We start from the raw sequence: 26,285 nt of genomic DNA on the forward strand, positions 1-26,285 counted from the left end.
GCTTAACTTCTGTGTCATGCTGCCAGCTGCCTTCCCCAGAAGAATGAAATTGCACGTGCATTTCTAAGAACAAGTGGATAGAATCACAGTCTTGAGATAAAAATGGGAGAACAAAGGGCTTCCTTTGGAAAGGATGCTTTCGTGTCAGAAAAAGGCAGGACAAAAGAGACCCAGTTAAGACACCTGGGTAAAGTGCCATAGTTCCTCAGTTGAGATAATGGAACAAGAATCAAACCACTATGCAAAAAAAAAAAAAAAAAAAAAAAAGAATAAGAAGGAAAAGCCAGGGGTGAGGTATCTGTATCCATTAAGGAATGTGTGCTTTTTCAATTCTGAGCTGCATTATTATTATTATTTTTTTTTTTTTACAATTTAATGGCACTGAAAGAGGCATGCATCTTACTTCTAGTTGTACATAAATGCAGTGTTGCTTCCCTCCACTTCTGGAAATAGGTTATTAAATTATGGTACACCCTCTAATAGATGGCATTAGAGAATCAACAAAACAGGAACAGATGGCTTCCTAGACCAGGAAGGCTGTCTGTGACTTATAGTCCTCTCCTAGTTAGCATACATACAGCTTAGCTCCAGAACTTAGTGAAGGGATAATGGAAATGCCAGTAACGAAGTGCAACAAGCTCATTTTTGAACATTTAGACTTGGCTGGGCACACGGGACTGACTGGCTTTGTTTTTGGAGCTCACTGCTTTTGGAAAGGCCATTAACTGGTCATATAGGAGATAGTGCCCCAGAAACAGCTGTTTACTGAATAGATACAAAGTGACTTAGAAATCTCTTCCTCTGGGCTGGGGAATGGATCTAGTCCAGAGACATAAAAAGAAACTCACCAGAGGAGGAAACTCACGGTATATGCTTTATAGGGTGCAAACCCATCATGCTGATGTGCTCTGAGTAAAGAAGAAAATTGAAAGCCTCCCTGCCTGCCACCATGGGTCACAAGGGCTCCAGTGGCATGACGCATATTCTAGAAAGCCGAGACATGGGCCTCACTCTGTCAGTAGTGTGGCCTGAGCCAAACTTCACTTTCTTCCTCTGATATCTCTCGTTCAACATTCCCCATTTCTGCCAGGCTTATTTGTTCTGCTTAGAAAGGTCATAGTCGGAAAATCCAGCAACTACAAATGAAACTGCAGATCCACCATCTGGGCAGCTTCAGACCAGCTTCGGACATGACACTTCCAATTTCTCATTTGTAAAATGTGATCATTGCCACTCAATCTGCCAGGCCTAAAGTGTTATGGTTTTGACTGTAGTTATTGATGGGCTCTTATCTGAACTGGAAGGAATGGATAGGCTCTTTCCTAAGGCTGAAGCTGGTGCCGTCTGTCTGTTTTTTAGCTATTGGCCACTTTCTCCATCTCAGCTGCCAACAGGAGGGGATGGGAATACTGGTCTGTATTTGTTTGCCACATAGCAGGTGATCATAAGGTCTCAGAGATCTGCAACACCCAACATTTACTTAGTTCATGTCTGGGGTCAGTGAGTGTGGGCTGATTCTGCTTGGGCTGTGCTGAGACAGCTCAAGTGAAGAGGCTCTGTGTAACATGCCTCTCATCCTCAACCTGGACCAGAAGGTTCACTTGTAAAGCAAGTTCTTATAGAGCAAGCCCAGTTGTGGGTTTCTAAAACTTCAGTCACATTCTGTTAGCCAAAGCCAGCTCTTTGGGAACCCCCCCAGTTGAGGTGCAGGAAAGCCCCCTCCGTGCACACAAGAGGGGAGTGAATGGGGACTCCCCGCTGCCTCATTCCTAAGCACTGGCTACCCCAACAGGTGATCACTGGGAGGTCACCAGCTTCTGACTCCACCTGGTTCTGATCCATTGGACTGTTATGCCCCTGGTTTATGGTTTCAATTCTAGTAACTAAAATAGGTATTTATTAAGTATCCATGAAAGGTGCAGAAGGAGGACACCTGGGGGGCTCAGTGGTTGAGCATCTGCCCTTAGCTCAGAGTTATGATCCCAGGGTCCTGGGATTGAGTACCACATCAGGCTGCCAGCAGGGAGCCTACTTCTCCCTCTGCCTATGTCTCTGCCTCTCTCTCTCTCTCTCTTTCTCTCTCTCTCTTTCTCTGTGTCTCTCATGAACAAATAAAGTTTAAGAAAAAAAATTGGAGAAGGTGAAGGTCACATTGTCTCAGCCCATAGTATGTGTCGGTGCCTGTGTTGTGGACCTGGGGTTTATTACTACATTCAGTCATCTCTATTCAGCTACTCCTACAGAGTTTTCCTGTTTTAGTGAAGAAAGTGATAGTCAAAATGGGTGGATACCTTCTAGGCTCTTCTTTAGGTCTATTGAGAGTGTACAAATTGAATAAACAGACTGGAGCATCACCCTCACAGATATTACTCTGCTATCTGGATTCCTGATTGTCCAGGTGAAGTAGAATTCCTAATTTCCTATCTTCTTAATGACCCAAACCTCGGCTGTCAGAACTCTCCCTAATCCATCATCCACCATAGTGCTGATATGATTCTGAAGAGGACTGAAAAATAGCTCGTATAGAGCAGCCTGCCCATCAAACTGACTTAGGTGTCATATTTATTCCTTACCCAAACTGGGAAGGACTAAGAGACTATGTACTGAGGATGAAGAGTGCTCATACTTTCTGTTTCCTAGCTTTTGTCTGCTTTCTCCACCTCAGAAGCCAACGTGAGACAGTGGGACTCATGGCACGTCCTTGCTGCCTGTGTTAGTTTTGCACGTGACAGATAACCACAAAGTCTCAGAGCCTCACAACAATGAGCTTCGACGTTTCTGTGTCTGGGGCACACATTGGAACCAGACCCCCCTAATTGTGAATATTGCTTGGCCTCCATTGTCCCATAAAGAAGTGAAACTAACCATACCTATCAGCACTGGCATGAGGATTTGCTGGATACGCTACCCGGAGGTACCTAATATAGAGCCCAGCCCGCAAAATATTTACCGGTTATCCTTTCACTCTGTATAGTCCATGGTGTTTAGTCGCCAGTGGTTGCAACTTCACCCACTCACAAATCCTGGCCCCAGACTTGTGAGGAACAAAAAAATAATATAACAACTTGACTCACAATGCTTTGTGGAACCTTCATTTGAGTAAAAAATATGTATGTGACACCCATATAATGAATGCTTGATTTGCGTGTGTGGGTTAGAAAGGTGGGAGTGCATTGGGGGAAATGGAACAGAGCTAATAAGTTCCCGTCTGTGATTTGACCTGCTCTCCGCCTGACTAGCTGCATATTCATGTCAATTTTCTCCCAGTTACCTAGGGCAAGAAATGAAGAGGAAAGATCTTTAATCATTTTTTTATTCTAATTGAAACATTTTCCTTGCAAGTGGAGAGAGAACAGGTGCCTAACGAGCCCACATGATGATTCACAAGGTAGTAGATATCGCCACAGATATAATTAAACTGGAAGATCAATGAAAATTTCCTTTTTGGACTATTGCCAGGTCTGCACAGACTGGGATCCAGCTAGCTGTATTTATGCACAGCGATATCCAGAAGTGTGTACTCACACAGGTGTGCTCTGCAATCTCGTATCATGATAAATTAAACAGCCATAGACTCACACATCGAGGATGACTTATTTAAAAAAACAACAACAACAACAACCCACCGCTATTTCTATGTACAGTTAATGATCCTGGACTGCAAACATCATCTGTCACAAAGGCAGACAATTGCTGCATCCTAGCTCGTCTCACTTCCCTTTTCCTCTATTATGTTTTTCATTTTTGGTTTATAAAAAACAAGCACATAAATAAGGACTGGCTCAGAGGATCAAGACCTGGAATAAAGGCAGGAAGGGGGAGAAATGGAAGAGGGTGGGGAAGGGAGTCACCAGGGGAGTGAAGCATTGCAAGCACACGGCCCCTTCTTTGGAGCTCCTGAAAATTGCACTGCATTTATGCCAGGATGTCTGATCTCTCTGGCCCTCTGGCTCTTCAGGCTCAGCCTATAGATAAAGCCCATGCCCATCTTGCCCCCAGGGGTCTTCCACTAAAGGGAGCGAGGGAAGAATCTAGGGAGTGAGGATAGGTGCTTGAGAGTGGCACCAATGCACCTTTTGCAGACCGACAGAACTTTCACAGGCTTGTACTTTTTGAAATATTCTTGCAGAAATAAAAACCCAAAACAATCCAGTAATTCCTTTTAGGTGTTTTGTGAAAAGATTACAATTGAAAAAGAATCACTGCTTGAGTTAGATACTGTCTTAGTCAGCTTGGGCTGCTGTAACAAAATGCCATCAGTGGGTGGTTTAAACAACGGATATTTATTTCTCACCATCTGGAAGCTGGAAAGTCTGAGATCAAAGTGCTGGCAGATTTGTTGTCTCGTGAGATCCGTCTTCCAGGCTTGCAGATGGCTGTCTTTTTGCTCTATCTTGGCATAACAGAGAGAGGCAGTTCTGGTGTCTCTTCCTCCTCTTATAAGGGCACTAATCTCACCATGGGGAGGGCACCCTCATGACCCAGGAGCTCTTCTAAACCTAATCACCTCCCCAAGGTCCTACCTCCAAATACCATCACATTGGAGGTTAAAGTTTCACCATATGAATTTTGAGGACACAAAACAGTCCATAACAGATACCAAACACTTTTGTTACGAGCTCTGATGCCTAACGCTCATAGGAAGATTGGCGCTTTGTGCATGTGTCAGTTAAGAGAAGACAGTGGAAACCAGAGTCCAAATCCTGTCAACTCATGTTTTGCAAAAGAGAAGAAGGGAGGTAGCAGGTTTACCAAAGAATGTAAATTCTCATGTTAGATCCTTGAAGATAACTGTAGACCAACATATCTGTTCTCATGAGGGTAGACTAAATGCTTCCACAATTTCAAAATCTCAGTGCCTTAACAGAAAAAGGATTTGTTCTCATTTACACGAAGTCTGATTGATCTGGAGGCTCCCAGTTGGCAAACATTCACACAGTGAACTTAGGTATCCAGGCTTCTTCTGGTGTGAGGCTCTCCACCATTTCAGAGATTTTTAGGGTCCTTTGGAAAAGGTGGAAGGTGATACATAGGATTCTATTTTATGTCCAGGGTTGGAAATGGCCCACGTTCCACTGGCCAGAATTCAGTCCCACGGGGTCATCTAGATACAAGGGGGCTGGGGCTGTGGTCTTCCTGCATATGTGCAGGAACAACCCAGAGCATCATCTCTGCTCTACCCTCCTACTCCAGAGGAAGAAAGCAAGGCTCAGTGAGCAGATCTCATCTGTACAGAATGAATTAATTGCAGAACCAGGACTAGAACTCAATGTCACATCACTCCACCTTCTTTATTTCCTGTTGTCTCCTGGGCTCTTGGAAGAAGTAAAACAGGACTTAGGGTCTCTGAAGGACAATCCATAACCACAAGGAAGAATTTTTCTCCTTAGCATCTAATGTCAATCTTTAATACACTTATCAGAAGATACACCTAGAGAGAATTTAAAACTTAAATTGCTTGATTGAATCATTATGATTTTTTTCAAATGATTTCTTAGATGGTTCTTTGACTTCTGCAAAAGATCACATGTTCCCCAAGAAATGGGGGCAGCATGCTACTTCTTTTTGATCCTTCATAATATCTAACAGTATAAGGCATGTGGCCATTGCTTAATACATTTTTGTTGCTGAGAATGGTAATAGCTCAATCTGGAAAAGACACCCAAGTAAAAATGGTAAGAGAAAGACGAGTAACTTTCTGATAAAAGGGTAGGCAGTGATTCCATGGAGTCATCAAATACGGATGAAGACCTAGTACGTGTCAAACATAGTCCTGAGATCTTGGGTATGGTGGAGAAGGAAACAGTGGTTGCTCACCCTCAGCTGATACTTATAATCTGAACTCACGATTCTCTAATGGCTGATTCTGCATAACATATAGGCATGTTTACTGGTCCTGTTTACCTCCTTTTTTGCTATCTGTAAAAAAAAGGGGGGGGGCAAGGAATACCAGCAGTATGATCATAGAGCAAGTGGAATTTGAAAATGCTGGGAAATAAAAGACCCAGTGTTAAACTTTCAAGGGAGGCAAGTTAACAGGGTGTGCATGCGGAGGGCAACCCGCCTTGGCCTCCACAGGCCACTATTAGTCATTTTTTCAGATGGGCTTATCTTTGAGTTGCTGCTTCTGGAAATGATGTGACAGTGACAGAAAATACAACGCAACACCAAAGAAAGGGTTTAAGATAGCCATATTCATATGAGATGAGTTCATCAAGATTTATGTCATGGCAAGAAATCACTAAGAGAAATTACGACAATGAGGTCATTATGAAGGATTCCAAAAAATGCAGTTAACTGGCCACTGTGACCTCATCTTTCCCAGGCCCCCCTGCAGCTCTCAACTCAAGACAAATACATACATCTTCAGGCATAGCTAATTTTTTATTTATTTCTGTGTGCAAAGCCTCAGGATTCTTTAGCTTGCCATTTGAAGACTGAAGAGTACTTGGATGGCGAATCGTGTATCAATAAGTTCCAGGCTACACAGATGGGATCATTAACTTGACTCCTAACTTTTCTTCTTTTTGAGGATTTATGTCCAAAACTTACCTTACTAAGGCTCCTTACTAGTTCCCATTGTAAACATGAGTCTGCCCTGATACCTCTGTTTGTTCTAGCCTCTGGCTTTTGTGTTTTGGGTGTGTTTTATATCCTTCTTAGACCACACGCTCCTTACAAGCAGCAGCAGTATCCTACTGAGTTCTGCATTTCACATGCCTTCCACAGAGGCCACCTCGTAGTACATGTTCCGTAAACATCTGAGAGCGAGTGATTGTGGTTTTTCAGTGCAACTCAGTGAGAGCACTGTCTTGTCATATGTACCTTTTTTTGTGTCCAGCACCATTTGAAGACATGAGGGTCAGGCTCCTGATCAGGGATCAGCAAACTTCTTCTATAAAGGGCAAAGAGTGACTCCCTAGAGCTCATGGTCCATACAGTCTCAGTGGAAACTACCCTTGTACCACAAAAGCATCCATGGACAATATATAAATGAATGGGCATGGCTGTATTTCAAGAAAACTTTCTTTAAAGACACTGAGGTTTCAATTTCTTGTAATTTTCACCTACCAAACAATATTCTTCTTTTGATTTTTTGCACCCACTTCAGAATATAGTTACCATCCTTGGCTCACAGAACCCAGAATATCAAGTGGCAGGGCATTTGGCTTGTGGGGCACAGTTTGAAGATTTCTGCACTAGATTATGGGGCTGCTGGTGTTGGTTTTCATGATGGGACTTACTAATGAGGTGAAGCTGCTTTCTGGAACCTTCCATTCCATTTCCTTAGGCAAGTCACAAATACTCTAGTTGGTCCAATTCCTAAGAGGGGAATTACTATTTTATCTGACTGCTGTCTTCAAGGACACTCTGTAATGAATTGAGGTTATGGAATTCTTGGGCAAGATACACCATCTTAAGACTAGAGAGTTATGATTAAAATATTAAAATGGAAGAATAAAATATAACTCATGATTTATGGTGAATCATCTTAGATACTTCTAGGAATCAATAACCCATATCATCATTCTCATTTATCCCTGTGACATTCATTCATTTCACAAAGCCAGAGTTCCTGATAAAATAGAAATATATGCCAGACCACATGTATGGGTCAAGCTGTTAATGCACCCAAAATTCTGGTACTGTTGTGGGATGTGCACAAAAAATAAATACATCTGCTTGTAACTTTTAAAAATCATGTTTAGATTTTCAATATATTGTTGATATTTACTATAAAATATACCACTTTGATGGCAATTTGCTACACAAAAATATACACACAAAAATACGGTCAATAGTTTGATGTAAGGAAATACAAGTAACAGGATTATTTTAAAAATCAGTTAGAGAAACTAGTAGCTTTGCTCTAAGGAATTTGGTCCCTCGTTTTCCATATACCTGTTGATTGAATAGAAGAGAAAACCAGGCTCTGTCTTTTAGCTGCTGCCATTTCAGAGAGAATGACTCTGTAAAAAAACTGATTTACAAATGAAATGTATACGAGTTCTTATGCAAATTGCTTCCCCCCAAATTCTAGTGACTAAAAGCCTACACTCTGGATTCCAACAATTCTGGGTTCAAATCCTGACTTTTTCACCTATTAACTGTGTGACTTTAAGCAAGTTACTTAACCTCTCTGAGCTTCAATCTCTTCACCTAAAACATGGAAACATTAATAGTGACGGGGGTACAAGTGAGATAATTCACATAAAGTGCCTATTGTGGTTGCTGCTCATTGATAGTAAACATTCACTAAATAGCAGGTATCACTGTTAATACATGTTGTCATTAGGAAAAATAAAGTCCTTGTATGGTGAGTTAGCAGACTTTGTAGAGGCATAATGTAATTTCAAATACAGAGCAGGGTTGACATTCTGAGAGACACTTTACATTGCCCGGATTTGAGAGATGACAGTGATGTACACATCTCTGTGTTAGATCCACTTAAACACCAGAGCCATCATGCTTTGGTTTTCATGTTGGCTGCTTTCATGTTGCATTGGGAGGTCTGGGAATGTTCCTGAGAATTTCCACTGCATCTGTGCAACTTCTCTTACCTAATATTTTGGAATTCTGTCTTAATTATATTTTTCTCATTCTTATTCCCCTCTGCTTATTTTACTGATTTGTTATAATTTATCAAAATCTTACTTATTCAAAGCCTCTGATTTCAAATTCTTTTTAATCAAGGTGTTGCTCATCTACCTAACTTAAGTCAGTGTGCTGAGTCAAACAGTGAGGGGGTGTGGAGAGTGTCAGATCCTCATCCCGTAGACTGTGTTAAGATACATAAACCCAGGATACCTAAAGATCATCCCTAAAGGGAGATACAAGTGTTCATTTATAGCCTAGTATGCACTCAAGGCTATGAAATGTGATAGAAAATGTATAGGTTAGGAATCAAAGTATTTGGATTTTGGGGTCTTCTCAGCCAGCACAGTCTATGGGCATCTCAGCAAGTCATTCAGTCTCTCTAATTTTAGTGTATTGAACAATAAAATGGGGATGATTAGGATACTTAGCTCTTATAGTTTAAAATAAATAACATAATGGATATGATAATCAGTTTGCAAGCTGTAAATCACCATACGTAGTCCTAAGGGGGTTATTATTGTGGTTATTAAGCATGGTTACCCCAGGCTTTCATGTGTCCACAGGTTACCATTTAGGGAACAAATAATTTGTGGTGTAAGAGTCAAGTCCCACCACTTACACTACCAACGTGTATAACTTATACACATAAATTATTAACTATAATTTATTTCACTCGTTGTTTCTGTGTTTGTAGAATGTATTAGATAGTTAATAACATCTCTTCCAGCATAAAAGGGTGGGGCTTCACAAGTACCGGGAAAAAGTCATGGATAGACAGGCTGGTAAAGTCTTACATGGCAGGAGTAGTAAATATGCAAACCTGCAGTCAGTGGGAACACTATAAGTATAGAAGCCTAGAAATACCGCGAGGGGAATAGGGGCTCCAGGGGAGATTCATCGGGTAACAGAGCACACAATGGGCTCAAAGGAAAGTTGCTTTACACAGAGCTCACCTAGTTCCAAAACTGACAACAATTTGAACTATACCTAGAGCAACTGAAGGAAAAATAAAGACTTTGATGACCATCACCTTGTGTAAGGTGATGAGGACAGGTCCACGTGTCTTCCGCATAAGTAACAAGGGAAAGAAGCAGAGAAGGTACAGAAATTAGAGCCTCCTGAATGAGCTTCATGCCTCTAGTCTCTTTTCTTTCTAGTTCATCCCCCATATTACCACCAGAGGGACCCTAAACTCAAATATGGTCCTACCCCTGTCCAGATTAAAATCTTTGATTTCTTCCATAAGAGATGCTCAATGTCACTAATCATCAGGGAAATATAAATCAAAACCACAATGAGGGATCACCCCACATCTGTTAGGATGGCTATTACTCAAAAAATAAAAGACAAGTGTTGGTTGGAATGTGGGAATGCAAAATGGTGTATCCACTTTGGAAAACAATATGGAGCTTCCCATTCTCTAGAGTGAAATCTAAACCCCCTTGCTTATGGGGTCCTTTACATAGAATCTACCCTCATATCTCAGCCTCACGTGCAGCTTCTATTCCCCAAGACCAAACCACTCTGAACTTGGTTTTCTGTTTTCTTTTTAGCTCAGTGCCTTTGCACATGCTATTCCTCTGCCAGAAATATCCTTCCATAGTTCTTTACTTGGAGAATTCTTTCTTTTCCTCTTGGACCCAGCTCAAATATTACCTTCTTTACCATGTATTATATCACCTACCATAAAGGTTTTTTGTTGTTGTTTTTGTTTTTAAGAAGGTGTTTATATGTCTGCTTTTCTACTAGCATAGGAACTTCTGGAGATGAGCCCATGTTTTATTTTATTGTGCTAGCAGGTGCTTTGTTAAATTTTTTAGAGTTTACTAATGATTAATTGGAATGATCCAAAGGATGGAGATATCTGGAGCAGACAAATAAAAGAACAGGGCTCTTTAAAATATAAGCAGTCAAAACTTAAGAAGGGACAAATTTGGATTTTATAAGATCCTAAACAAGCCAGATAAGGGACACTTTTCCCAATTAAATGATTGACTCAATAAATATATGCACCAATGCTAAGGATATAAGAGCAAACCGGGCTGATTTAGCATGTTTCATTAACTAAAATGCCAGTATTCCCAGAGTCTAGTAGTCAAAGGGGAAAATAGCATTGTAAGAGGTGGAATACCAGGGGACAAATCACCCAAAGTCTTGCAAGTTAGGGTGAGAACTTTGCTTTTATTTTAAGTGCAGTGGGAAGCCTTTGCTTTAAAAGTTGTAAGCAGGGGAATGAAACAATCTGATGATGAGATCATGGTGGCTCTTCTATGGAAAATAGACTTATGTAGGGATACTGATTAGGAGACCAGGGCATCAGACCAGGTGAGAAATGACATTGACCTAGTGACCACAATCACCTGGAGAGCTGTTAAAACACAGATTTCTGGGCTTCACTCCTAGAGTTTCTGATTGTATAGGTCTGGTGATAATGGAGGTAGAGGTTGGGTGGAGAATTTGCATTTCTAACAAGTTCAAAATGATGCTGCTATTTGGAGACCACACTCTGAGAACCACTGAACTCTACTATGGTAATGACCTTGGAACAAAGTGGGCTGATTTGAAATATAGTCTGGAGATAGCATTAAAGAGACATGCTGATTTACCAATGCTAGGAAAAATTAGGACAAGGCGTATCCCTATGAAACTTGAATGAGATAAAATACTAGGAAGTTCTAGGAAAAGGTCTATTGATCACATGAAACTCAAATGAGGTTAAAAGAAAAGCAGCAAAAAAAAAAAAAAAAATGCCCTTCACACAATAGGTAGAACATGTGTGGACACAATTTATCTACCTCTCACATCAATAAATAAAAGCAAATGGTTTTCAAAGTGTTTGAAGTGTTTGTGAATTATAGGACCAAAAGCAGATCCTAAAAGTTTAGTGTCCTATGAATGGTTAAAATTGAATACGAGAGGGTAGCTATACTTCTATATCGTCAGACCCTTGGAGAATTAGGTGAAAAGGAGGAACAGGGTGAAAGGGCCTTGGGTGTGACCTAGTCTGAACCATTTTAGGGTTCTCAGAACACCAGACACTTAGGCACCCAGGACAGCTCTTCTGCTTTAGCACCCAGGGGAGTGTCTGTATCTCTCCCAGAATGGACTCTTCACCTTAGCACCTTGAGCTTCTGAAATCCAGATGAAAAATAAAAACCCTCCAGGCCAGTGCTTCCAGGACTCTGCCTAGGCTCTGTCAGTCTCCTGCTCTACGTTCTGTTTCTGTCCTATTAGCTACTTTATTCCTGCCTCTTTGTGTAGCTCTGTTAGGGGCTGAATTGTGTCCCTCAAAAATTGATCTATTGAAGTCATAACTACATGCCCCCCACCTCTCACCCCCTCTACCTCAGTGTGTGACCTTATTTGAAAACAAGGTCACTGTAGATGTAATTAGTTAAATTAAGATGAGGTCATTAGGGTGGGTCCTAATCTAATAAGACTAGAACAGGTTCTACCTCCCAGCTCTCAAAAGGAACCAACCCTGCCAACATCTTGATTTCAGACTATTAGCCTCTAGGATTGTGAGACAATAGATTTCTATGGGGTAAACCAGTCTATGTGTGGTACCTTCTTACACCAGCCAGAGCAAACTAATACAATCCCCTTGTGATGATTTATTCCATGCCACTGTCCACTTAGCTGTTAACTGCCTTCTCTGTCTCTCCCATCTTCCCATCTTCCATGTTCTGTAGCCAGTGTGCCAACACTGACCTTCCATATAGTAGAGACCAAGCCTCTTCTGACCCCAGTCAGGGCAAATGCCCCAGATCCCCTCCTTTCTGGATGTAGGATTCTTTATACTCCCTCACTGGGAAACTGCCTCCTTAAGAATTTGTCCTATGTTCTGTTGTTCATCTTAGTGTCCTACCAATGATCACAATGCCACTAACGTGGCAAGTGTGTTTGTTGAATGACTAACAGAATTTATGAGGTAGTCATTCTTTATCTATTTTCTCTTGGGTAAATGGAAAAACTCAAGGGCTTTTGACCTTCACGTCAGTGTCTTTTCATCAATACAATGAGTGGTTTATTTGGAAAGCATCTGTTTTTGGATCACATTACTCAGTAAATGCGTATTCTTAATGAAAGTGATCAGAGCAGATCAAGCTGACATCAACACTAAAGATATGGAGGATTGCTTTGGTGTGCAAATGGAAATGGTTTGGTGCCGGGGGATAATGAATACAGGAGAATTAGGACTGGGTTATTAAACTGAGGGGATGAAACTTGTCATTAGTTCCCACTGCTTCTTAGAGTTATTGTTAATAGCTGTTTGAGTGAGGAGCCGGGAACATGTGGAGAGAAGGATGTGAAGAAACAAATGTGTAGATAACGTCTGCTCCCTGAGATATGTGGTATTTGGAATTGATCATCCTGCCGTTTTTGCTGAGAAGCTAGTGATTTTGAACTGATCTGTTTTCCCAAACTCAATCAGAGGTGCAGGCAGCTGACAACCCTGCCGATTCCTCTTGGTCTCTGCACCTCACTTTGATTGCCAATGAAATGCGAGGTTCATGTGCCACATTTGGGTGCCATACTCTGAAGAATGATGATCTTAATGTTTATCCAGGGAGAGGTTGTTCATGGAAGGGACGGCTATAAAATTACCATTCAGATCAAATAATTTTTGAGAGAGGCACATCATTAACATTTAAGCAGGGACAATGGACCTAATGTGGGTTAATCCTAAGCAAATGAGAGCCCACTCACTCTATTGATGGACCACCCAAAACCCTGTTAAAATTCAACTGAACTCCACCCTGAGTCGTTTCAATCAACATGAACTAAGTGCCCTTAATCATTAACCATTGGCTTCTGCCAGGGATTCACCTTTCTTTTTAGAACTTTATATACAACAAGAAAGATTCTCTTTGAAAATCCAACATAATATTTTGGTCTATGTTGTTTTATGAAATGCCCCAAATTTTCAAAATTATTTTTAACTTCCTTATATTAAAAAAAATGAATTGTAAAGGTTATGCTACCATCCCCAAACCAATCACTATGAATTGTTAGAAAAAAAAAAAAAAAAAAAAACCTAGAGAGGGAGAAGACAGTAGACTCAATTAGAAAAATTAAACTACTCATTAGTGGATATCTGAATTGCAACTCCATCTTGAGTTTATTTTGTGTATGGTATGAGAAAGTGGTGCAGTTTCATTCATTTGCATGTAGCTGCCCAGTATTCCCAACACTATTTGTTGAAGAGCATTTTTCCTGTTCTTGCCTTCTTAGTTTTAGGTTAATTGACCACAAATCTGTGTGTCTATTTTTGGACTCTATTCTGTTCGATTGATCTTTGTCTCTATTTTTGTGCTAGTACCATACTATTTTGATTACTACAGCTTTGTAGGGTATCTTAAAATCTGGAATTGTGATACCTCCTGTTGTGTTCTTTTTCAAGATTATTTTTGGCTATTCAGGGTCTTCAGCAGTTCTATACAAATTTTAGGATTATTTGGTCTACTTCTGTGTAAAATATTGTTGGTATTTTGATAGGGATTGCATTAACTATGGACTCCTTTGGATAGTATGGACATTTTAACAATATTGGTTCTTCTAATCCAGGAGCATGGGCTATCTTTCCATTTGTTTGTGTCATCTTTGATTTCTTTCATCAGTTTTTTAAAGTGTTATGAGTACATGTGTTTGACCTCCTTAGTTAAGTTTATCCCTAGCTATTTGATTATTTTCGGTGCAATTGTAAACGGGATTGTTTTCTTATTTTTCTTTCTTTTGCTATATATTAATTTTATATCCTGCAACTTTATTGAATTCATGTATCAGTTCTAGCAGTTTTTTGGTGGATTCATATATAGAGTTTTTTATATATGGTATAATGTCATTTACAAATAGTGACAGTTTTACTACTTCTTAACCACTTTAGATGTCATGTCTTTTATTTCTTATTGTTGTGGCTAAGACTTCCAGTACTACATAGAATAAAAGCAATGAGAGCAGACATCCTTGCCTTGTTCTTGATCTTAGAGGAAAAGCTCTCAGTTTTTCACCAAGTCTCATGTTAGCTATAGGTTTGTCATATAAGGCCTCTATTATGTTGAGGTGTGTCCCCTCTAGCCGTACTTTGCTGAGAGTTTTTAATCATGAATGGATGTTGTACTTTGTTAAATACTTTCTTACATCATATACAAAAATAAACTCAAAATGGATTAAAGATCTATATTTGAGAACTGAAACTATAAAATTCTTAGAGAAAAGCATAAGCAGCAATTCCTTTGACACACTGGCCATAGAAACATTTTTTTTTTTTTTTAAAGATATGACCCTCTGGCAAGGGAAACAAAAGCAAAATTAAACTGTTGGGACTACACCAAAATAAAAAAAACAAACCACTTTTACACAGCAAAGGAAACTGCCAACAAAACAAAAAGGAATTTATTGAATGGATAAGATATTTGCAAATTATATATCCACTAAGGGGCTAGTATCCAAAACATAAAAAGAATAGATACAGCTCAATACCAAAAAACCACAAATAATCCAATTAAGAAATGGGCAGAGGACCTGAATAGCATTTTTCTAAAGAAGCCATCCAGATGGACAACAGATATGTGAAAAGATGCTGAACATCACTAATCACCAGGCAAATGCAAGTTAAAACCACAATGAAATATCATCTCACACCTATCAAAATGGCTAAAAAATAAAAATAATTTAAAAAAAAAACAAAAAGCAACAGGTGTTGGCAATGTGGAGAAAAAGGAATTCTCAGGCACTGCTGATGAGAATACAAATTGGTGTAGCCTCTGTGGAAAAGAGTGTGGGCGTTCCTTAAAATATTAAAAATGAAATTACCATATGATCCAGCAATGCTTTTATTGGGTATTTGCCCAAAGAAAATGAAAACAACAGTTTGAAAAGATATATACACCTTTATGTTTATTGCAGCATTATTTATGATAGCCAAAATATGGAAGCATTCCATGTGTCCATCAATAAATGAATGGATAACGATGATGTGATCTATATTTTTTATGGAGTATTAGCCATAAAAGAGAATCAAATCTTTGCAAGAACATAGATGGACCTAGAAGGCATAATGCTAAGTGAAGTAAGTTAGAGAAAGACAAATACCATGTAATTTCACTCATGCGAAGTTGATGAAACAAATCAAATTATCTAAGAAAAAAAAAGAGAGACAAAAAAACCCAGACTCCTAAATAGAGAAAACAAACTGATGGTTGGTGAGGAGGAGGTGAATGGGGGTGGGGAGGATGGGTGAAAGAGATAAAGGTAATTAAGAGTGCACTTATCTTGATGAGCACTGAGACATGTATAGAATTGCTGAATCATTATATTGTACACTCGAAACTAATGTAACACTATATGTTATTTATACCTGAATTAAAAAAATTAATTCAAAAAAGAAATGTAACTCCAAAAAAAGGAGAAAATTATGCAAAGGTGTACAAAGTTCATGGAGGTAGTAAAATGATGAATCATGTGGCATTTGGAACAAAAACACCTTGAGTTGAATTCCAGCTTGATCTTTCCTAGATGTGAGACAGTGGGAAAGTCATTTTACATCTGTGAACCACAATTTTACTATCTGTGGAATGGGGCTAATGTGTGCAGGATTTTTGTAAGGATTGGATCAATAATGCATATAAAGTACAGGATACAGGGTTTGACACATTAGTGTTTGATTCATGGTAGCTGCTGTTATTTAATCACATATATATACTCTGACTTTACTATCAACCATTTAGATCAGCTGTGATTATTTTGTTAGAATATTCTCATATAATGGTTCTGGTGCATATCTGAACATTAGTGATGCCCCTCAACCCATGCTGAAATTTTTTTCTTTTTTGTGTGCAATATACTAAATCTTATTAAGAAAAAAAATCAGATTTTTCAGAAATTCTTGAAAGCTGAAAGATACACCTAAGCTACTTATCATGAGATGTGCCTTGATGCCTGTGTTGTCTCTTGTGGCCTAAATATAGTAAAATTAAATGATCTCTGGAAAATATAGTATAGCAAAAGACTTGTTGGAATTTAGTTCACAGAAAAAAATCAGGAAATGAATTTTCCAAACTATCATTAGATGAAGATATTTCTCTCCAAACTATACCATACAGGCAGGAAAAAAGACTCTTAAGCTGTTGGTTTATATGACCTGCATTTTTTTCATGAGTCTTCACCATGCAGCTCCTGAGCATTATTCGATCATATGTGGAAGTCTGTGCACTACATCCCGTAAGTGGTTTGGTAGGAGAGTCGTTTTAGGCAAGAGACAATGTGTAATGGCTTAGTACCTCATTTTTTCATGGTTTATATGGATTCTTTCTTACTGGGATTCTAATCAGGAAGAGACTTCATATGACCTGAAGTAGAATGTGCATCCCACTAGGCCTCTATGTAAACTGTAAATGGAAGAGCCGGTCAGCTGGTGGTTCTTTCAAGAGGCACTGCAGCATTTGAGAAGGAGGAGTTTGTCTGAAGATAGCAAAGCTCTGAGAGGAAAGTGGAAAGATCCATGGTAGGTGAAGAGGATGAGCACTAGGTATCTTCAGATGAGGGAGAGAAAAACTTGGCAGAATCAAAAAGGAGAGCAGAGAGAAGAAGGGAAAAGTTAGTAGAAATGGTGAGGGGTATGACCATAGCTGTCACGAGGGAGGAGGGGGTGGATGGAGAGGACCACCACCCAGTGTCTCCTGAACGCACAGACGTAACCACCAGTATCTTTGCAGAAAGACCAGCATATCCTTAGAGACAGAAATGGAGATGACCAAAACTTAGAAAATTGGAATTGGTAGCTTCACATTGCAACAATGGAATACACTGTGGTTTATATAAATGTGGCATATATTCCTCCACAAAACTCCAAGTCGGTTTTCTTTGTTTTTCTGACTCAAAGTTAGGTTCTGGGCCTCGTCCAGCAAGGTTCACAAAAAGCCCAATATCAGTCACTTTTCAGGAACCTCTCTCACTCCCTTGAGGTCATACTAGAGCCTTGAGGTCTGCACTTGTCCATGTATTAAGGACAAATCAGAGATCCTTGCTCCAATGCAGCTTCTCCCCATGTTCCTTATTCATTCCTGTGCATTCTTTTCGTGGGTGGGTCCGCCTCTCCCTCAGGTTCATGGGGGAAACAGGCATACGAAGATTGCCACCACCAGCTAGGAATACCTGCTTTGGACCTTTAGGTTAGAAGAAATACATTTCCGTTGTACTTGAGCCATCACATATTCTTAAATTTGTTTTGTTGACACTTACAGCAGCTTAGCCTACCCTAACTAGATATTTTTTTTTAAAAGATTTTATTTATTTATTCATGAGAGAGAAAGAGACAGACAGACAGACAGACTGACAGACTGACAGGCAGAGGGAGAAGCAGGCTCCATGCAGGGAGCCTGATGTGGGACTCCATCCCGGGTCTCCAGGATCATGCCCTGGGCTGAAGATGGCGCTAAACCGCTGAACTACCCAGGGACCCCTAACTAGGTTTTCTTACACTACTTCTTACACCCGTCTGTGGCTCAAGTTCTGTCTTATATGACACGTTTTTCTAGGAAAGGAAGTGAGGAAACTGGTAACTCATCTATATTCCATAAAGCTAATCAGTAGGAAAAAGTTGTGAAGTATAATTCCAAATGTACTGCCAGAGCCATAAAACACGGATGGTGATTATAACAAAGAACATAGGTTCAGGATTAAGTATTCAGAGTAGAGAAACAGCTTCAGAGGCCAGTAGATCTGCAGAATGCTTTCCAGAATTAGCAAGTTGAGTAGACAGCTAGCCCTTTGCAAATCTCCTTAAAAATTCACAAATATGGATATATTCACAATGCATTTGGACATCTGAAGAAGCAACGACTAAGAACTTTCTTAATAAAAAGAAACTGGAACTTGGAACAGAAGCCCACTGTACAGGTAGGGTGTTTATATGAATTTAGACCCGAATTAATTATAGTCAAATGTGTGTATAGTCCTCATTACCTAGTTTGGCACCAGTCACTTGTAATAAATATTTTGGTCATTTCCCATATGAAGTCCCAACTTCATGAACCCACCCTGGTATCATTGCATATGGATTTCTGGACTGGAAGACTGCTATCTGACCATTTTAGTGAAGACTGTAGGCCCCCAAGAAGGCAAGATGAAGCATATTCTTCTGATAAAATATAATATTAACTAAATTTGTTTCTATCTGGGCATCCTGAACTTTACAGTGCTGTTTAATTATTCATTCAAATGTGAAATTTTAATATTTCAGAATTTGGACAAATAAGATTTAAAAAATACAGACTCAAGGTAAGCCACACTGGGAATTTGGCCCCAAATATCCATTATTTTTGATATTCTAGGTACACTTGAAATTCACAATCATTTCCCTGTAGCAGCAATCAAGTTATTTTTATTTGAAAAGAACTACGAATGGTAGAACTGGGTATAGGGAGGAAGTACTTCCATTTCCATCATTACATTACTCACAACTGTAGCACTGGGGCCTGATTTGTGGCAAGGCACGTTGTTAGAACATGGTAATTACTTATTGAATAAGTGATGGAACGAAAGACGGAGCAAGAAAGATTCAGACCAGAAAAGAGTGTTGGTCTCAATGGTAGAAACCATAATGAATTCTACTGTACAAACAACAGAACAAGGAAATGTCAGATGTCTTCAGGGGCTAAATTCTGGGCTGGAAGGACATGTCATTACACAGACCTCCTACAGCCTCTGTCCAGCCTGAGGCTGCTCTGCTAGCTGGAGCCCTCACTGCCGTTTTTTATATTGTTGTTTTTTTTAATTAAGCAGCTAGGCTAGTGCCTGGGTTAATAATATTAATGACATTCTGAATCTTGATTTTTCTCCATTTTTAATCAGAAATGGAGGCATGTCTTTTTAATAGTTTTAATGATTTCTAATTTTAGGAATGTTTATGAAATCAAATAGTCTGCATTTTAATGGAGCTACAGGTATCAATATTGGGTGATTTTTCTCTTTTAGAAATATCCTAGTTTCCAGTGGAACACAAAATGTAAGATTTACATAGCCTTGTAAAATTTCCATTCATTTACCCTCACAAAAACGAAATAGATTAGATGTCTTATTCTATTAACCTTTTTTTAAGCAGACTCTGCTTCTTAGCTCTCAGTGGAATTTTAAAGTATTGTTAACTCACAAATCAACAGTGTGATTATAAAGCTTCTTGAAGCCAATCACCAGAATGCATTAAGTAACTAGCAAGATTACATGGTGTTTCTAGCCTAATGTGGCACAATTCAGATAGCAATAATTGGTGCCCAGTGAAGAAAAGTATCTGTCAAATCAATAAACTTACTCGTGTACATTGATAACTGAGCCTGGCTGTTAAAAGTCATTGATTACCTCGAGAACAGCTATTAAAGGCAAGAGACCAATAAGCTGACTGGGACATTTTACTCTAATAAAAAGGAGCTCTGCTAAAGTAAATAATTGTTGTTTCTAAGCAATAAGTCAATGTCTGAAAGAGCACATCACTCATTTCCCAAAGCAGACCTCCTCAGTCATGTTGGCCTGATCAGACTGTACATGTTTCCTTCCGATTCCATTCTGCTGGGTTTGGCGGCAAAAGGCAGCACCGGAGAGGAAATGTTTTCAACATCCTGTTGCAATGTTGTGCTAGATTTGGCGTATTGGCACTCTTGGCATCATTGGCCAGCCCTTTCTCCATTGCCTTTTGCTGTGGGAGCCTCCACGTGGCCTCCACGCCCCCCATGATTGCTCTTACTCCACAGTCCAAGGACTCAAAGAGAAGGTGATACCAACTACCTCTTCGAAGTTCTTAGGTTATATGAGCACAGACCAGAGAAATGACTACCAAATTGTTCTGTAGACTTAATGGACCTACTACTGTGATCTAGAGCTTAACCCATGGCTGCATCTGCTGGCTATCATCGTCTCTCAGTGACAGGGTGTCGTGATGGTGCTTTGGATTTCTGGGCGCCAGTGTCAGCTTGGATTCTGTGTTCAGCAGTTTTGGGGACGTTGATGTATTCCCTTTTCTCTGCTTTGCACTCACTCAAATAAATGACCATCAGTCCCTCTGCAGAACACCTGGGGGGCATTGTTACCATCACACGGGCCAGTTACTGCAGCATCCTTATCCAGGGGACCCCGTCACTTCTTCATTCGGGGGATTCCTGTTGGGAAAGCTGACTCAAGTTTGGAATGGCAAGTGATCATAGCTTTTCACAGGAGTCATTTCCCTCAGCTTCATATTTTCTTTAATTAAAAAAATTAAAAACAAAAATGTGTATATTTTTTATTAGAGTTCGATTTGCCAACATATAGTATAACACCCAGTGCTCATCTCATCAAGTGCCCCCCTCAGTACCCAGTCACCCCATCCCCCACCCACCTCCCCTTCCACCACCCCTTGTTCGTTTCCCAGAGTTAGGAGTCTCTCATGTTCTGTCACCCTCACTGATATTTCCCACTCATTTTCTCTCCTTTCCCCTTTAATCCCTTTCACTATTTTTTATATTCCCTGTATGAGTGAAACCATATAATGTTTGTCCTTCTCCGATTGACTTACTTCTTTCAGCATAATACCTTCCAGTTCCAACCACATTGAAGCAAATGGTGGGTATTTGTTGTTTCTAACGGCTGAGTAATATTCCATTGTATACATAGACCACAGCTTCTTTATCCATTCATCTTTCGATGGACACCGAGGCTCCTTCCACAGTTTGGCTATTGTGGACACTCCTGCTATAAACATTGGGGTGCAGGTGTCCTGGCGTTTCACTGCATCTATATCTTTGGGGTAAATCCCCAGCAGTGCAATTGCTGGGTTGTAGGGTAGCTCTATTTTTAACTCTTTGAGGCATCTTCACACAGTTTTCTGATCATCACGTTGGCCCAGCTCAAAAAGCCCTCTTCTCATACCAATCGTTGTAGGTTGGGATTCCTAAGAAACAGATGCTAAAGTGCAATTTGCACGTTTGCTTAGGAGTGCCCTAAGGTCAACACTTGTGAGAGGGAAGGAACAAGGAGTTGGTAGGGTGGTGGTACTCACTCAGAACTCTAGAATACTGAGCCAGAAATCCAGAGTCCTTTGGATGAGCTAAGAGCCACGTCTTTATAATTCCTGAAAGTCATTGCATGTGGACAACTCCTGGAAAGAAGTGTGACTTTGAAGCAGGCCTCTACCACTGAGGCCAACCCTGAAGGGGCAGAAAGCCACAGGCCATTTGTTCATAGCAAACAGTAACAAGTCCTTCATGAGAGGGATCTGGACAGCATACCCCATGTGCACCACGGTATCCATGTCGCTAATCATCGAGTCAGGACTCCTTTTGTGAATGAAAGGGGGCACTACTAATTATGATGTGGTAACAACAGGTGTAAACCAGAACTGTCTGTCCTAGGCAAATTTGCGCATGTGGTCACTCCCGCTATCACCCTCTGTTGACATCCCTGTGAGTGCACATGCACACACACACACACTGACAAATCACCACAACTCACATGGAAATACTGATATGAAAGCACTCATCCCTCTGTTGCACTTTCAGCCTCTACCTGTCAGCTATATGGAGGGATCAGTTCCTGTAAGGATATTAACAAAGATACATTACAAAACAACTCCATGAGTTTGCAGACCATAAAAAACACTTTAATAACCTTTTCTCAAGGTAAAACTATGTGGTTTTGTGTAAAGCCCTTAAAGGTAAGTGACTGACATTAAATTAAATATTCCTGGGCTTATTTCTCTGAATCCTGACCTAAAAATGTAGAAATTTTTGTACCTTGGGAATAAATGTTCTTTGCTTCATTCAGGTGCCCCCCAACACAGGGATTGGGGTGGCAACCCCAGTGTAATTCAAAATCCATGTATAACTTTAAAAAATTGTTTAAACTTTAATGCCAGTATAGTTAACTGTGTTCTATTAGTCTCAAGTGTACAATCTAGCTGACAGGGTTTCTCCAATGCCTCAACAATTCTACACATTCCTCAGTAACTGTCAAGATGAGTGTACTCTTAATGTCCTCCACCCATTTCACCCATCCCCCCATCCACTACCTCTCTGGAAATCTTCTGTTTGTTCTCTATAAGTTAAGAGTCCATTCACTGGTTTCTCTCTTTATTTTTCATTGTTTTTTGTTTTGTTTTGTTTCTTAAATTCCACATATGAGTGAAATCAGCTGGTATTTGTCTTTCTCTGACTGACTTATTTTACTTACCTAAATTATACCCACAGATCCATCTATATTGTTGCAAATGGTAAGATTTCATTCCTTTTATGGCTGAATAATATTCTCCTCTGTGTGTGTGTGTATACATATATACATACATATATATATCTCACCTCTTCTTTATCCACATATAACTTTTGACTCCCCCAAAACCTTACTATTCATAGCCTGCTGTTGGCCACAAGCCTAATCAATATCATAAACAATTAATACACATAACTTCCAGAATATGTGTTAATTATATATTGTATTCTTAAAGTAAGCTAGAGAAAAGAAAATGTTATTAAGAAAATCATCAGGAAGAGAAAATACATTTATAGTGCTGCACTATATTTACTTAAAAAAATCTGCATCTAAATAACCCACTCAGTTCAAACCTATGTTGTTCAAGGGACAACCAAACCATCAATTAATTAAGAGGTGTTTGGTACATGAAGGCTTAAGGAATCTTTTTCTTATCCTGATTGACTCTTTATAGAATGTTTTTACCTGTTTGCATTTATTTGAATCATAGCATGGTAAGGCTGAAAGACGTTTCAACACAGCTCCTCATTACTCTGGCAGTAAAGGAATGGATAAACTGTGGTGTATTCATACACTGAAAAAATATACAGTACTTAAAATAAATGACATCCACATGTGTCACCATGGATATTTATAAAAACAAGTAGATTGGAAAAGACAAGAGGCAAAGGATATGTAGAATATGGTATAATTTATCTTTCTTTTAAATAGCACCTTATACACCATTTTACGAATAATATTTAATATTGATTTTTTTAGACACACCTATTGATTTTATATACACCTAGGATATCTTTATATGTGTTGGAGGGATGGACCCCAAAATAGTGGAAATTTCAAGGTAGAAGAGGAGGTGGAGAGGGAAGATATAAGGGGAATGTAGGTTTTACCATTGTATCCATGGCCTAGTGTCCTCTAACAAGCCACCTTGGAGCTTAATGACTTGCAAATAGCAACCACTTATTATTGCTCATGATCATATGGATAACAACTTGAGCTGGGACCCACTCAAGTTTCTCTTCTGCTCTTAGCTGAGTTCACTCATGCATTTGCAGTCAGCTGGCAGATGGGGAGGGGTAGGTGGTGGCTGTCACTGGGTGACAGGAGTGACAGGGTCACATGTCTCTCATCACCCAGCAGAACAGTCCAGTCCTGTTCACAAAGCAGCTGACAGGGTTTCTCCAATGCTTAGGCTCAGAACTGGTGTACACTGACCACATCAAGTCAATGAATCACATTCTGTTGGCTAAATCAAGTCACTAGGCTAGCCCAGTTTCAAGGCATAAGATAAAGACATTACCCTTGATGAGAGGAAATACAAAGTCACATTAGAGGAGGCTGACAGGGAGAAATGGAAGATGACTTCTCTGTGTATTTTGTAATTGACCACAGCCACATCTATAACTATTTTTTTAATCTGAAGAAAAGAGATTGTCAAAATTTTATGATTCTGAGAAGTAGATATATGGGTACCTGTTATTTCTGTACCTTCTTGCATGTTCGAAATAGTTCATAATTGATCATTTTAATAACAGTGCACACATGTGATTGTATGATCATCTTTCCACACCAAAAATATTTCCTGGAGTCCCATCACATGAATGCAACAACCCATAGTCACACACTTAAGAATCTCATCACCTGGGCCTTTTAACATTGTATGGATAAAATTTGCAGCATGTTGGGGACCTGGCTGAATTTCCATTTAAATAACAACATTTAGTCTTCTGATTTGCTCCTGTTGTTCTAATTACTTACCTGGAGAAACTGTTTCCTCATTTTCTAACCTGTCCTTTCATAGGCCTCTGCTGTGCCTGGTTAGACCCTGGCTACAAAAAAACATCTGTAGACTGCATGATAAGGATAGCAGAAGTGATTGCATGGCTCTCTGGAAAAGTCTGTGCATGTGTCCGCAGACATGTCTATTGCCACAAAAGGAAGGAAACAAAATGTGTCATAGATAGGAAAGACATCGGTGTCACTTCTCCATTATCTACAGAAGGGTTTATCTGCAACCAGATTTTAATCCCAGGCTAGAACCCTGAAATGTAGTCCCTGGCTTTCCTTTCCTGCTATTAGCTTGTGTGTAAGGGGAACACAGCTAACTCTAACAGCAGCCTAAGAGAAACATAATTAAGGATGGAAACATAATGCTGACCATACATTCCAAATGCCAACACGTATTATGTTAGATAATCTGCTATTTTGGATTTTCCCTTTGTTTCTATGGGTAACTGAGAGTTCTATTTCCACTATTAACCCCCTCATCTATATATATATATAGCAAAGTCCTTTTAATTTTTTATTCAAGTTAAAATGAGACCTGCTGTACCCAAAGAATACCAAGGATTAGACTTTTTCCCCGCCACCTTTCCAGACCTCTGGGTCTCCCCATTCAGCCACTTGTGACAATCTGTCCCAGAAAATTGGAAAACCGTTCACTTTAATTGGTTCTAAAATGGAGGATTCCGTGCTTGTGCTGAGTTTGAGGATGAAACTAACATTTTACAAAGCCCAGCCCAGCAGCAGCTGCCCTTTGGGATTTGGGACGTAGAGCAGCAAGTCATTCTGGAATTTAGAGCTTTATTACAAAGAAGTGCTAACTCTTCTGGTTCTGCTTATAAATGGAATAAAGGGGGAATCTGGCTCACCCATGAGCGCTTTAACCTTGTGCATGCTCAATATCCTTATGAAATGCAATATCTTATGATCCTTTAAATAACAAATGACCTTATTCCCTTTTATGGGGTCATTAAGGCCTCTAACGGTCCAGGTATAAATCCCAGCTACTACTGCACATCTTAATTTACTATTCATATGTGAATCTCTCTTTGGTTTTCAATTACTATACAACAGCAACTGGCTCATCAAATTATCCCCATCGGAATGTGTCTGTTAAAGACACTGCAGTTTACATCTTAGGGCCCTAATTAAAGTCACAATACTTGATAAACCTTGAACAACTAGTAATTGGAAACTAACAATTAGTACCAACCACCTTAGTTGAGATCAGCTCTGCTGCTGGCTACATGACTAAGCAAAAGGAAATGAGTATACCGGAGATGGCCCACATGCCAAATATGTGTTAATGTCCACTCCTGTGTTTTAGCCAAAGTAATGAAAAGAACTTGGCATTAAAATATTATTATCTAAAAGTCTTTATATAGATATCTGTGTCATGGACGAGGTCAGTCTGATATCCCTGTGGCTCTTCAGCCTTTATCATGTTCATTACTGTTCTCATCACTCCATCTCTGAGTATCTGTGGACATGGTGTTGTAAGACCTCCTCTTTGACCTTCGCTTCTTCTCAAAAGCCTACAGCTTTGCTTACTTTCTTAACTAAGAGCAGGTCACCTTGTCCTACAACATTCTGCATATCCTCTTCCCTCTTATTATCTGCATCTCCAGAAGATCTGAAGCTCAAGGTATGGCAGAAAGCACATGGATTGG

Source organism: Canis aureus, chromosome 1, assembly GCF_053574225.1.
Source record: "Canis aureus isolate CA01 chromosome 1, VMU_Caureus_v.1.0, whole genome shotgun sequence".
NCBI lineage: Eukaryota > Metazoa > Chordata > Mammalia > Carnivora > Canidae > Canis > Canis aureus.